Genomic DNA, 14,473 nt, shown 5'->3' with positions numbered 1-14,473 from the left:
ATAGCCACAGGACATTAAAAGTTATTAGCAGCTGGAAAGAAGACAGGATGAAAACTTTGAGTAATGAAAAGTTAAAGTAAATTATATTCTTTAATAACATGATTTTTTAAAAGTATCAGCTTATTGATGAAAGGAAAAGGATAACCACCAGCTTTCTGAAATTCATTTGAGCATGATGAGATCACTATAGACCCAGGATAAGAAGATCTATATTTATTTTCAAGCAGATAAGTAAGAGGAAATAGGTAATGACACAGTTAAACAATGAAAAATATCATGTGTAATTGAATATAGATTTAATTTTTCAATGGAAAAGGAAGACAGATGGCACTATTAAAACAATTTCAATAATAAGTAGATTTCCAAAGATGAGGATATATTTTAGGCTCAGAAATCAAAATCGAAAGTCCTTCACAAAAGGAGGCTGGATAAACTTGTTCAGACACTACAAGCAGGAATGCATCACAGAAACTCCTTATGTCTTATAAAATCTTTATCAGCTTAGGAGGAAGACTGCTTGTACCAATAACCTTCTTTCATACTCATTGAAGAGTAGATGACAATTTGCCTTTGAAATATTCATATTTTTCAGAAGAGGCTAGGAAATGCTGCAGTCACAAATTCACCCTCTCGTCTCAGTAGTTTACAGAACAAACAATTGGACTCACGGTACGTGCTCACTGCAAGGACTTTCCATCAGCACCCAGGGATCCAGACTCCTAGTGACTCCACACACGAGTGTAGCTGCAACATCTGAAACAAATTCAAAGTGTTATCCACTCCCAGTTTATTTTAATATTAAATAAGTAGGGATTTATAGATATTCATAGGAATGACTAATTGCGTGAGGGATTAAAATTTTTTTCCAAGTACCTGATGTTCTTAGACTGCTCCTGTATAATTCACTGCAGGCCTGGTCACACACCTGTGAGACTGATCAAAGTACAAACCTGATCCTGTCTTCTTTAAGCTGATAAAATAACTGGCTGGTAAATTTATTTTCAGTTTTTTAAAAGGCATTGTTAGTACATTGGTCTTTTGATAAAAGTCGATACCGATTTTACTGATTCAAAGAATAAACAAGAATGGCTTTTGTCAAAATAGTTAAAAATTGTTATGAAGACTAGAGTTTTTCTCTCTCACCGTAAACTGCGTATTGTGATAACTCTGCCCTAATGACACGAAGTAAAGGTAGAACAATTCACCGAACAGTAATGGGGTCATTAGGCCCTGAACCTGGATATGACAGTTTATAAGTGAATCAATTATAATATCCTATTATGTCAACCCCATATCGCTTGCAGGATTGTTCTGAGAAATGACATTTTGCAAAACAAGGGATGTGATGTTTGCTGACCTTGGAGGAGTTTAAAAAGAGCAACAGTATCTCTATGCTTAAGTCAATTCACTCTCAGCTCTATACCCGGGTTTCAGGTGACTCTATTCAGGAGATATAGTTTATTTATTCAAAGGAGTTTAAATATGTTTATTTCTTGGGTTGTTGGCAGACATAACTATGATTTAGGGGAAATAGCCCAACTATATTTTTCTAATACATGTGTGTATGTTAGGTAAATATATTTAAAAGAAGAACAAACATGCATGCACACACACACAAAGAAACCCAGTATGAACAATTATAATTTCCTTCTCAGGTTAAATACAATTGCACAATAGCACCATTGAAGTAATGTCATGAAAACACAAATTCTTAATTTGAAATGGAAATCTCACACAAATATTTGAGTTGCACACAACTTGAAATATATGTGCTCTATGTTATTAACGTTATGCATTCCTCAGAATCCTTTGTAATTCTTATCCCTTTGTGCATGTGAATACAAACTTATTTCCTGGAAGTCATCCCTCTGTGATCCGTTATCAGTTGTACCTTATCCGAAAAAAGTGAGGGTTCTCTCAACATACTTGGAAATGCCTAAATTCAAAACAATTCCCATCAGCCAAACTTATGTAAGATTGATAAATTATCCAGAATATCAACTTCCTATACTTAAATGAGAAAGAGAACTATCAAAAAGACCCAGATATTCACAATTTTCCTAGACGTTGAGGTAGTAATGGCATATTTTGTTTTTTAGTACTTCCTAGGAATAGGACATTATAATATGTTCGCATTGTAAACTATGTAATTGGCCACTCACATATTTTCCTAAATTCTAGTTGATAAAATATATAGGAGATTTTAATGTCAATTTGGAGATACAATATCATTTTTATTATTCATCAGATTTTTTAAGCACAAAGTAAGCTGAAGGATGTCCATAATAACGAATGCTAAGGGTGCCTGCATGGCTCAGTCAGTTAAGTGCCTGACTCTTACTTTCAGCTCAAGTCATGATTTCAGGGTCTTGGGATCGAGCCCCGAGTGGGGGTCCCTACTGAGCAGGAAGTCTGTCTCCCTCTCCCTATGCCCCTCCTCCCACTCATGTCTGTCCTCTAAAAAATAAATAAATCTTTTTAAAAAAGATTTTATGTATTTATTCATGAGACACAGACAGAGAGAGAGGCAGAGACACAGTAGAGGGAGAAGCAGGATTCAGAACTTGATCTCGGGTCTCTAGGATCACATCCTGAGCCAAAGGCAGACACTCAACCACTTAGCCTCCCACTGCCCAAAATCTTTAAAAAAAAAAAAAAAAAAAAAAAAAGAGGGGCACTTGGGTGGCTCAGTCACTGAAGTGTCTACCTTTAGCTTAGGTCGTGATCTCAGGGTCCAGGGATCGAGCCCCTCATAGGGCTCCCTGCTCAGTGAGGGGGTCTGCTTCCTCATCTCCCCCTGCCACATCCTCTGCTTGTGTTTGCTGTCAAACAAATAAAATCTTAAAAAAAAAAAAAGAAATTCTACTGTATCCATTCACTTAATATCTAGGTATTGGGCATAATTACTGGCATGGGTTACAACTTTGAATAAAACTGCCTCTACTTTCGAGCAGTTTACATTCTACTGGAGAAGACAGACAATAAACTGTCTGATGTGTAATGTTAAGTTCCATTTTCTATATAAAAAAATAAAGTGGGATAAGGACACTAGAAAAAGCCTGATGACTGTAAAAAGAGTGATACTTTTCACACAGGGAGTGATCAAGAAAGGTCTTTCTATTAATGTGATCTTTGGTGGAGACAAGAATGAAGTAAGAAAGTGAGACATGCAACTACCTAGAGGAAAGGCATAAAGAGAATAGTAATGAATGGTCTTCAATGACAGAAGCAGCACAGCCCTATGAATGTATAAGACATTATCTGACAGTTTGTTACATAAAAATATGGGTATTTAACATGCTTCTATTCTCTCAATAAAGAAGAATGTTACAATGATCATCTTTGAAAAACTCATCTATGATTACTTCCTCAAACTAGATTTTGAGAAGTTGATTATGAAAAGTACATGTTACCCCATCAACAGAGAAAAATCAAAGTTAAAAACTAAAGGTTGGTTTTTCTTAACACTTATTTTTAGTGAGAGAGCATGCATGCACATGCACGAGCAGGAGATGAAGACAGGGGGAGAGCATCCCAGTCAGAGTCCTCACAGAGCATGGAGCCTGATCTGGGCTCAATCTCACAACCCTGAGACCATGACCTGAATAAAAATTAAGAGTCTGACACTTAACTGAGCCACCCAAGCACTCCTCACCAAAAAAAAAAAAAAAAAAAAGGTTTTGAAGAAAACTAAAACAAGTTACACTTTCACTACCATTACTTGGCTCTTCATTTCACTGAATTTTATTCAGTTTTGATCATTACTGAATACTATTTTTTTTTGGCTTCAAAAGTTGCTAATATGAAAGGCAGAAAATGGAAAATTCTACATTTTTCTCATTACTAATTCAATTAGCTCTCTTACATTTTTATAATCAAGGATTCATTTTTTTCTTTGGCATAATACATTATATATTTGAGTTTCCTTCCTCATGTATCATTTTGATGCAATTTTTTTACCTTGAATTTATTCTAAGAAAATCTTTCTATATTCCTATGAATAATTATTTCCTGTTTTTTGCTCTTATTTTAATATATATTCATTTAGACTAGAATATTCATAATTTTCCTCAGTGACAATTAGGGTGTTAGTTTCTTATTTTCTTCTATTTAAACATATCCTCTCTTCCTAACACCTCTTGTTGAATTTTCCATTCTCTCCTCATTGTTGTATTTTGCTTTTTGTTTCATATCCTAATTTCCTACATTTACAACAAACATTCTTTCCTTGACCAAACTCTAGCCAGGCTCCTCTGAGACCTTTCTTGAACAGGCCTGAACTTGGGCCTATAAAGATTAAAACAAAAACAAAAACAAACAAACCAAAAAAAAAACACTAACATAGTTTCTAACAGCTTTTCTAACATGCTGCATCTCTAGCATCCCAAATTCTTCTAGCTCTTGGCTGCCTTATGCTTAGAGGGGGACCAGGGGGTCAAGGGTGAAAGTGAGAGCAACTTCCTTTGTGTCTGAAAGTCCCAGGGTTTCTATAATGTCATTCTAGCCAGTACTTGGCTGTTAGCCAATTCATCACATTTTTAGCTCACACATTTTTTTTTCTTTCATGTATTTCAAATATGCTTCTATATTGTCTTTTGACAGAAGAATTCCTGTGTATATGTCTCCTAAGGCAAGGGAAACAACAAAAATTAACTATAGGGACTACACCAAAATAAAAAGCTTTTGCACATCAAAGGAAACCATCAACAAAACAAAAAGGCAACCTACTGAATAGGAGAAGATATTTGCAAATGATATATATGATAATCGGTTAACATGCAAAATACATAAAGGGCTTCTATAACTCAACAACAAAAAACAATGGGATTTTAAAAAAATGAGCAGAGGACTTGAATAGACATTTTTCCAAAGAAGTTGCATAGATGGCCAAAAGGTACATTAGAAGATGCTCAATATCACTAATCTTTGGGGAAATGCAAATCAAACCACAACAAGATATCATCTTACACCTGTCACAAAGGCTAAAATTAAATAGACAAGAAATGATAGGTGTTGGCGAGGATGTAGAGAAAAAGGAATCCTCGGGTGGGAATGTAAATTGGTGCAGCCATTGTGGAAAAGAGTGTGGAGGTTCCTCAAAAAAATTAAAATAGAAATACTATATAATTATATTACTGGGTATTTACCCCCAAAAGCTAAAAATATTAATTCAAAAATATATATGTACCCCTTCATTTATTCCAGCATTATTTATAATAGCCAAAATACAAAAGCAGTCTAAGTGTCCATCAATAGACAAATGCATAAAGAAGAGATATGGTATGTGTTTGTATGTGGGTGTTATATTGCTCAGTTGTAAAAAAGATGAGATCTCACCATTTCTGACAAAATGGATGGACTAGATGGTATTATGCTAAGTGAAGTAAGACTAAGAAAGACAAATACTATATGATTTCACTTTTATGTGAAATCTAAGAAATAAAACATATGAATTAACAAGCAAAAAGCAGAATCAGAGGCATACATACAGAAAAAACTAGTGGTTGCAGGAAAGAAGGAAGGTAGATGGGATCAAAAAATGGGTGCAGGGAAGAGGGAGATACAGGCTTCCAGTGATGGAGTGAATAAGTCATGGGAATAAAAGATACACCATAGGGAATTTTATAATTATCTGCTTACACTTTTAGTAAGACATTGTACTGATTCATATTTTTTATATGATACATTGATACTGTAAAAACATTCTATGGTAACATGGTGAACATAGTACAACCTTGAATCACTATGTTGTACAACTGAAACTAATGTACTATTGTGTAAATATTTATTTATTTGAGTGAGAGAGTGGGGGAGAGAGAGAATCCTAAGCAGACTTCCCACCGAGTGCAGAGCCTGACACGGGGCTCCATCCCATGACGCTGAGATCATGACCCCTGCTGAAATCAAGAGTTGGACACATAATTGTATGCTTACACTTTTGGTAAGTCTTTATGCTGAATCATATTTTTTAATGTGATTCAAGTATGATTCTTCAATTTATTTTTCTGTGAAATTAACTTTTCTGAATCTTGAGTGGTAAGGGTAAATCAGAATTGCTTTTATAGGTTTCTGACTCTAATGCTTCTTTTTCTGATGTCCTAACAAAGTGATAAAAATAACATACTTTCTGAGATGGTGTTTTCCACTGCTATTACCCTAATTTTATCTAGATCTTTGTTTTGCTTTACTCTTATTTTTGCTGCCCTGTTCGATGTGTATTTTTTAGACATTTAGAATGATAGTTATCAGAAAAATACTATGATTTGTTAATTCTGAGTTTACAGGGCTGAATCTGATTCAGTTACTGGAGACTTCTTTAGACCATTTGCACTTGTATGTGCAATGTGTTTTGCAAAAACATCTTCTAGTTTCCACTGCTGTTTGCAAATTGGCCCATGGTCCTTTCCAGTAAACTTTTATTGGAAAATTTAGTATTCTGTTTTCAAGTCTATCAGATGCCTGTTTCTCAGTTCCATTTCTTACTTTTGTCACGTAATTTTCTCCTAGATAACTGTGCATGCTTGGCTTTGCTGTTGGAAAACAAATCAAATTACTGATATACCAAAAAAATAAAAAGATCAAATTGCATAATGTAATAGATCAATCCAGAAAGTCCAATATTTAACAGATGCCTTTTAAAAACAAGAAACATAAACTGTTCAAAACTCCCAAAATGTTCTTGCATACTAATGAAAATAAACTGGAGCATGTTGTCATGAAAGAATAAACTTCCAAAGATATGGAGTTCAGTATCTAGTCTGGTATCTAATTTCTCTGCATCACTACCATATGCTAGAAAACTGAGTGAACAATACCCAGCCAATATCAATCAAGGGTGAGGGTCCAATACATTTATCTTCAGACATACAAAATCTCAAAATATATCTAAGTTCTTTCAAAGAGTATCAAAGAAAATAATTGAGAAATGCACTTCAACAAAATTAAGGTGTAGGCCAAAGATTTTGGAAAGTTAATCCAACTCAGAAAGTCCTTGGACAAGAGCTATGCCACAGGCTTTAATAACAGTTCAGTTTGAGATATAAAATAGAAGAGACCATAAGGCAACTACTGGGGGGAAATATCATACTTGACTATATGGAAATAAATGGTCATAATTTTAAGTATATAGAAAATAGGGAATTATTAACTCATGTAACACCAATGGTCTCAGAAATGACAAAATATTTCTGTAATTATTAAATGAAACACTCACCACTGATTTATCCAAATATTATGCAATAAATCTAGGGAATGAGGGAATGAAGGAGGAAAGGTAATGGTAGTAGTATAGTTAATTTATTACCTATTATAATAAGAATGCAAGAAATGCCTCCAAATCGCAGTGGTAGATGAGGTACATAAGCACATTTTTAGAACCATGTGATGAATTCTAAAGCAAATATCTAATGGGATTGACAACTGCTACTTCTCAGACAAGGATTATGGGTGGGAATGGAAAATACAAGGAATCATTCATTCCTTTTACTGTATGCCTTTTAACACCATTTAACTTTTACATGCATAACCTTTAATTAAAAATAAAGTAATACAAAAATAAAGAATTTATAAGTAAAGAATAGATGTAAAGTAGACTCAAGAAAAAAGTGATACATCACAACATGGAAGAAGACTAGGTGATTCTCTGATTATCGATTTATATCATGACGGTGATGATCTGAATTACATTATTATTACGAAAATGACTTCTATCTGTCTGCTCTAGTCAAGCTTGTGTTGAGCTAAACTTTGGACTTAATACTTAGCAAAAATATTACCTAGGTAAGGAGATTAATTTTAGTCTCCTAGGAACAAGAACAATAATAATAACAATAATATCAACTGATAGATGTGTTAACAGGTTAGTGGGAATGAAATAGTTTTCAAATGATCAATACATGTATTGATGTATATTGATTCATAACATCAACTACCTTGGGTGGTAACAGACACAGCACCCTCTGAGATGTTCATATCTTCCATTTTCTTTTGGTAGCAACTTTAGTATTTACTTTTACCAATAAATTTCCATATCTTAACTCAGATTGTGTTTTTCCATTCAAGAGTTTTAGAACTTGATTTACCTTGTATTCTCTATTAAATCATACCTGGAGGTACTATCAAAAGTTACCTCCGCACTTCTCAAACTGTGTTAAATGCTTTCTGGTTTCCTAGGCATTAGGTTTAATACGATTATTTCAGTTTGATTAGAACACTGTTTGCCTTAGGAATCATCCATATCTTTTTGCTGCTCACAGTAATTAAAATTAATCAGATCCTTCCTTTTCATGGTCTTGAGATTTAATATAAAATATGCTGCAGGCTTGGGATTCTCCAGGAGGGAAACTCATTATTATATTATTTCTCCCCTTGAGAGAATGAAATATATTTTTAGGAACAGCGCAAACTTTTCAATTAATATAAAGTACAATAGTAAACCATATATGATTTTGGTGTCAAACTTGGCTTAAGTTCTGGGATTCCCAAGGAAATATTACAGAAAAAAATTTCTTTACGTGCTTATAATTTATATATCAATGTAACACATATTAAAATTTCCTATTTAAAATGTAATTTCTTATTTATTCACATTAGACTACTTCAGTGCATTTTTGGAATTGGACACCTTTGTTAGTTAATATACAATTTACGATACTGAAACATTTTAAAACTGTGCTAAACTTTTAATGTAACTGAAGAGATTTTGTTCTTATGAACATAATAGAATATTTATTTTAGAAAAATTAAGCCCAAGGCAGCCCAGGGCGCAGCAGTTTAGTGCTGCCTTCATCCCAGGGTGTGATCCTGGAGACCCGAGATCAAGTCCCACATCAGGCTTCCTGCATGGAGCCTGCTTCTCCCTCTGCCTGCATTTCTGCCTCTCTCTCTCTCTCTCTCTCTCTCTCTCTCTCTCTCTCTCTCTCTCCATGTCTCTCATGAATAAATAATAAAATTTTAAAAAAAGAAAAAGAAAAATTAAGCCTATGTTACTAAATGCATAATAGATTTACTAACCATAGGATTTTTGTATATTATTATGTAAAGCAATATAGTAAACCATGCAGAACTCACTTTGGTGTGTCTCTGGCTAGTCATTCCTTATCCCTAGAATACTGAAGAAACCCATACAAATTGGAGACTAAGTCTGTCTTCTATCCCAATCCCCATTAGAGATTCTTTTTATCTTGTTTTAAAACTAAAATTCTTTACTCTCAAACCCAACTTCTCCCATTTTTGCTATTTAGCTTCGCTCCACAGCTGCCTGTAGCATATGAGAAACATTAACAAATCTAGAGAATTAATTTGTTCAACATTTGCCAATGAGAGTAACACTAAAATCTTTCTGAAGTTATTATATTTCTAATTGTTCAAATTGAAGATCATTAGAAAGGGCTTGAATGTGAGAACTTAAAATAGCACTAATAAACTTTATCTCATGGTGAATAAATCTTTTCCTTTTCACAATGTCTGCTACATGAACTGATGAACTCATCTGAGAAATCTTAACAAGGCTAAAAATAATAACTGATATTTACTGAAAGCTTTCCACGGGCTGACCAATGGCATTAGCTTTTCCACTTCTCACCCTCAACTTCTGAGTTAGGTGTTATTGTGTGTGTGTGTGTGTGTGTGTGTGTGTGTGTGTGTTTGTTTGTTTTTTTAAGATTAATTGACTGATTGATTGCTTTTAGAGAAATAGAAAGAGCATGCACAAGCAGGAGGGGCAGAAGAGAATCTCCAGCAGACTCCTTGCTCAGCACATATCCCCACGCAAGGCTCAACCTGAGATCAAGACCTGAGCCGAAATCAAGAGTCTGATGCTTAACCGACCGAGCCACCCAGACCCTCCAGAGTTACATGTGATTTTTTAACTCAATTTTACACATAAAAAAATCAGATACAGAGAGATTAAGTGGCTAACCCATGTCCCTTAGACTTATGTCACTTATATTACAGCCTGCCCACATGGTCATTATACCATGATGGTACCTCTAAATAAAACCTTTCAATTAAGGATGGGAATTGTGAATCAGACTTCCCTCATTGTTTTGGTAGTCACATTTGAAAATTTCATCTCAGTACCCTGATCTCTCCTGCTCCATGGATCCCAACCTCCACTATGCTTCAATATGCATATACTAGAAGTGTTTTTACCCATAACTCCACCATCTTCATTGCAACCATCCCGCTCTCCAACCAGTACTTCTTAATGTTACAGCTTTATTTTGAGTATCCTGTCTCCAAAATTTATGTGACCTTCTAGAACAAAAAAATACATTTTTATACCAAAATTTCACTACTGCTTCACTGTGCCATTTAACAACTTCCTTTCCTTGTGAGTTGAAATCCCATTGTCTAATTTACCCCCTTCACTATATCCTAAACTCCTTTGTCACTGTGTATCTGTATGCCATCTGCCTGGCCAAACCTCAAAACAACTTAAATCCTAACCTCTTCCTGCAAAGCATCTGCACATGTATCACATTGGATAATGTGCCTACACTGAGGTAACAAAATCAAAACCCAACACTACCGAAAACTGTGGCACTCACAAACATGCCCACTCTCCTCACTGTAGATTTATAAACACTTCCAGTTTTCCTAAGTGCTGCCATAGTAATTATTCTGTACTTTCCCAACTACTAATTCACATGCTTCACCTCTCCTCTATTCGAACTTCAAAGTTCTTTTCACATTCGGCTGTCAACCTTGCACTCCACACAGTACCACCTCTGCTCTCCCATTGCATCAATGACAATATTTTATTTCTCCTCTCCTGTTACTGCTCCAAAAAGTATGTGCACTTCTGCAATAAACACCAGCCTTTTCCATTACCGAAGAATCTCTCCAGCCAGTGTGCATGTGTGTGATCTCTCTCATCCTAATTCTTTTCTTTGAACCCAACTCTCATCTACTACATCACTCTTTCTGCACCCCTTCCCATTCCTCTCTTCCTGCTCTCACACCAACTATTTGAATCAGATTCTTACCCCACGACTTCACTGAAATCATTCTTGTCAAGGTTACCAGTGATCTCAACATTGTTATATCTAATTGTCTATTCTCAGTCTTCATCTTACTTGGTCAGCAGCAATTAACACAATTGATTACCTGATTTTTTTTTATTTGACTAAGAGACATTCTACTCTGATTTTATTCCAGCTTCATTAATCATTCTTCTCAGTGCCTTTCACTAGTTCCTTCTTTTCTCCTTGATCTTTAAAGGTTGGAATACCCTAAGGTTCAACTTTTAGACCTCTTAGCTTCTCTGCTTCACTCAATTCAGTCTTTAGTAATAATATCTAGTCTTATGGCTTTAAAAATAATTAATATACAGATGACTCCCAAATGTAGGTTTCCAGCTATACTTCCCCCGTATATTTCAAGTGCATGTATCCAAAGCTTTGAATATCTCCATTTGTATGTTGAATTGGCCTCTTACACCTAACATACCAAAATCCAAACTCTTTTTTTATCCAAACCTACTCTTCTAGTCTTCTTTTTCGGTCAATTGCAACTCTTTCAAAAGAGAATTCTTCACTTGCAGAAAGTTCTGAACTTTTTCTTGCCTCTTTCTGTCTCTCCCAGTCTATTCCAAGCTTTCAGAATAAATCTGCTTTCAAAATAAGCCTATCATAAAACATACTACCTCCATCGCTTCTACCCATGTGTTCCAGCTATCATCATATCCCCAGTACCTATCTTCAATGCTAAAGTCATATTATTTCTTTTAAAATATAAGGATAACCCTGTCAAACTGCTCAATATTCTCAAGAGTTTTCATAAAATACTAAAAATACAGTTAGATATAATTTCCTATGTAAACAGAATAGTAGCTGTCAGATATTAACTACTACCACTCTCTCCCTGGCACATTCTGTCTTATCCAAACTTCCTTAAAATAGTAATATAGTGAAGATGTTCTCACCACAGGGTCTTTGCACTTACAATTCTCTCATACTTAAATGTTCTTTCTTCTTGTAACCGTGACCCATTCACTGCCTTACTTTCTAGATTTCTTCTTACCTGCCAGTATATTAGTGAAGTCTTTAGTGCTACTTATATGCTTCCTTATTTATTTGTTTCTTCACAGGATTCATCACCATGTAACATAATGTACATTTTACTTTTCGTCAGTTTACTATCTATCTTCCTCATGAGGATGTGCACTGTGAAGACAGGACATTTTTAAAGATTTTCACTGGTATATATCCTAGAAAAATGCTGCCAAAGCAGAAAGGCTCAATACATATTTGTTGAACTAATTAATTAAGAACAAAACAGACAGGTGTCTCAAGTATCCAGATGGAGCAATGCAGTATGACAAATCTAGAGAATCATCAGTAAACCAAACCATACTGAACACACAAAAAGACAATGATAAGTTCTGGGAAATCCACATAGATGAAGTGAAATGAAAAAAATAAAATAAAAAGGCTAGTTTGCAGATACCCATCACATCCTCTCCCCTCCACCCACCACACACACTGCTTTCAAAGCTACTTAGGAAAAAAACAAAATTTAAACAAAACAGGTATGTTCTGGACAGCACTGTAGACTCAAACGCCTCACTGAGATCCATGGTTCATTACTACGATAAATAGATACGCAATCATCAGTGTGCACTAACCTGTAGTACAAGTAGCGTGACAGAAGGAAAACAAATTCATATCCACTTATATATAACTCTATATTTCTCTATCTCTGTCTCTGTTTCTACCACCATACCTAGCCTATTCTGAATGATATAAGAGAAAGCCAAGAAGACAGCCATATTTCTTAATTCAGATGTATTTGTGCTTTAAAAAAAAATACAGTAGATGGGAAAAGCAGCAGAGGTCAGTGTATCTGTATCATAGATACTTCAATTCCATTTATTTTTTGATAACCATTCAAAGCATATTTTGAAATCAACCAAAATTTCTATTGTATCTGTTATATATTGTTGCATAACAAACTCTCCAAAATTTAGCAATTTAAAGCCACAAAAATGTATTATCTTAAAGTGTCTATGGTCTGGGAATTCAGGAGTAGATAAATTGTCCTCTGTCTCTGGGCTGTGATCAAGGGCTAAGGTCATCTCAAGATTTGACTTGGGGAAGATCTACCTCTATGATAATTCATGTGGCTGTTTGTAGGCCTCAGGCCCTTGCTGACTGTTGGCAAGAATCATCTGTTCCTTCTCTCATGGGCCCCTCTGTTGGGCAGCTTGCAGCATGGCAGCCGCCTTTCCTTCAGAGCAAGCAAGAAAGACAATGAGAGGTAAGAAAAAAGTCACTCTCTGTAAACTAATCTCAGATGTGACATTTTGTTTTATTTTATTTATTAGATATCAATAGTTAGGTCTAGTCTGCAGTTAAGAGGAGATTAATCAAAGGGATAAAGACCAGCAAGTAGATATCACTGGGGGCTATTTCAGAGTCTGCCTACCATACCATTACCCTCTGACCCACTTTTGGCCAACTGGTGCTTACCTGGTTTTAAGCAGGTGCTTTAAAGTATAATACATTATTTATCATCTGTTTTTTTTTTAAACCCATTGTTTTTTTTAATTAAGTCCAATATTCAAAACTTAAAAGAAAATGTTCTCTCTTGATCTTAAGAAATTTAAAGGATAATGTAAGCTGCATATATCCTGAACATCCCTGATCTATAAGAATTTGCATGGTAGATGGTATTCTTTAGAGACCAATTGCTGCCTGTAATTGCTTATTTTCTTCCTCAAATCAAGTTCTATAACTCACAAAAGTCAAAGCACTTGTCATGGATCCATTGTTATGACCCATGTGAACATTACTTTTGTTAAGCTCTGTTTCTCCATCATAATGTATGAAGTCCCTCCGTGTAAACTGTAATTATTTTGGGAAAACTGAGAAAATCATAAAACCTATACACAGGGACACAGGACGGACAGTGCAGAGAGACTGCTTTATGGCAATTAGAACACTTAGATGTATGGTAATTTTTTAAAAAATTGAAAGGATGAATACACAGATACCTATAGCAACTCTACTGATAAATTTAAAATAAAAATCCATGCCTAATGCAATTGAGAGGTATTTTAACTTCTTGTACTACTCCTTGGGCACCACTCATTGTTCTCAGGACCCCAGATAATAATATCTCTGGCTAAGTTATCCCTTCTGAGCACTTGTCCTCATATCCAGCTTCCTATTAAAATCATTACATGGAAAATTCACAGATGCTTCAAAGTCTAAGCACAAAAAAAAATTTAAATCCTTTAAAAGTTTTAAAATTATAAGAAGACACAAGTCCTTAACCCTGACCATGGCCTAGAAGGCTCTCCCAATCTCTTCATGCACATTTTGTTCCACTACTCTCCCTATTTCTATGATACAGATATGCTGACCTTCGCTTCCTTCCCCCATAGTCACTTAGGTATTCTCACAAGAGAAATTGTAATTTTTGTGAGAAGAGAGAAAATAACTTCTACTGTACACATCCACATGACAGA

The sequence above is a fragment of the Nyctereutes procyonoides genome, unplaced genomic scaffold (assembly GCF_905146905.1).
Source record: "Nyctereutes procyonoides isolate TBG_1078 unplaced genomic scaffold, NYPRO_anot_genome, whole genome shotgun sequence".
Lineage (NCBI taxonomy): Eukaryota > Metazoa > Chordata > Mammalia > Carnivora > Canidae > Nyctereutes > Nyctereutes procyonoides.
The sequence above is the reverse complement of the archived record's forward strand: the minus strand, read 5'-3'. Positions refer to the sequence as shown.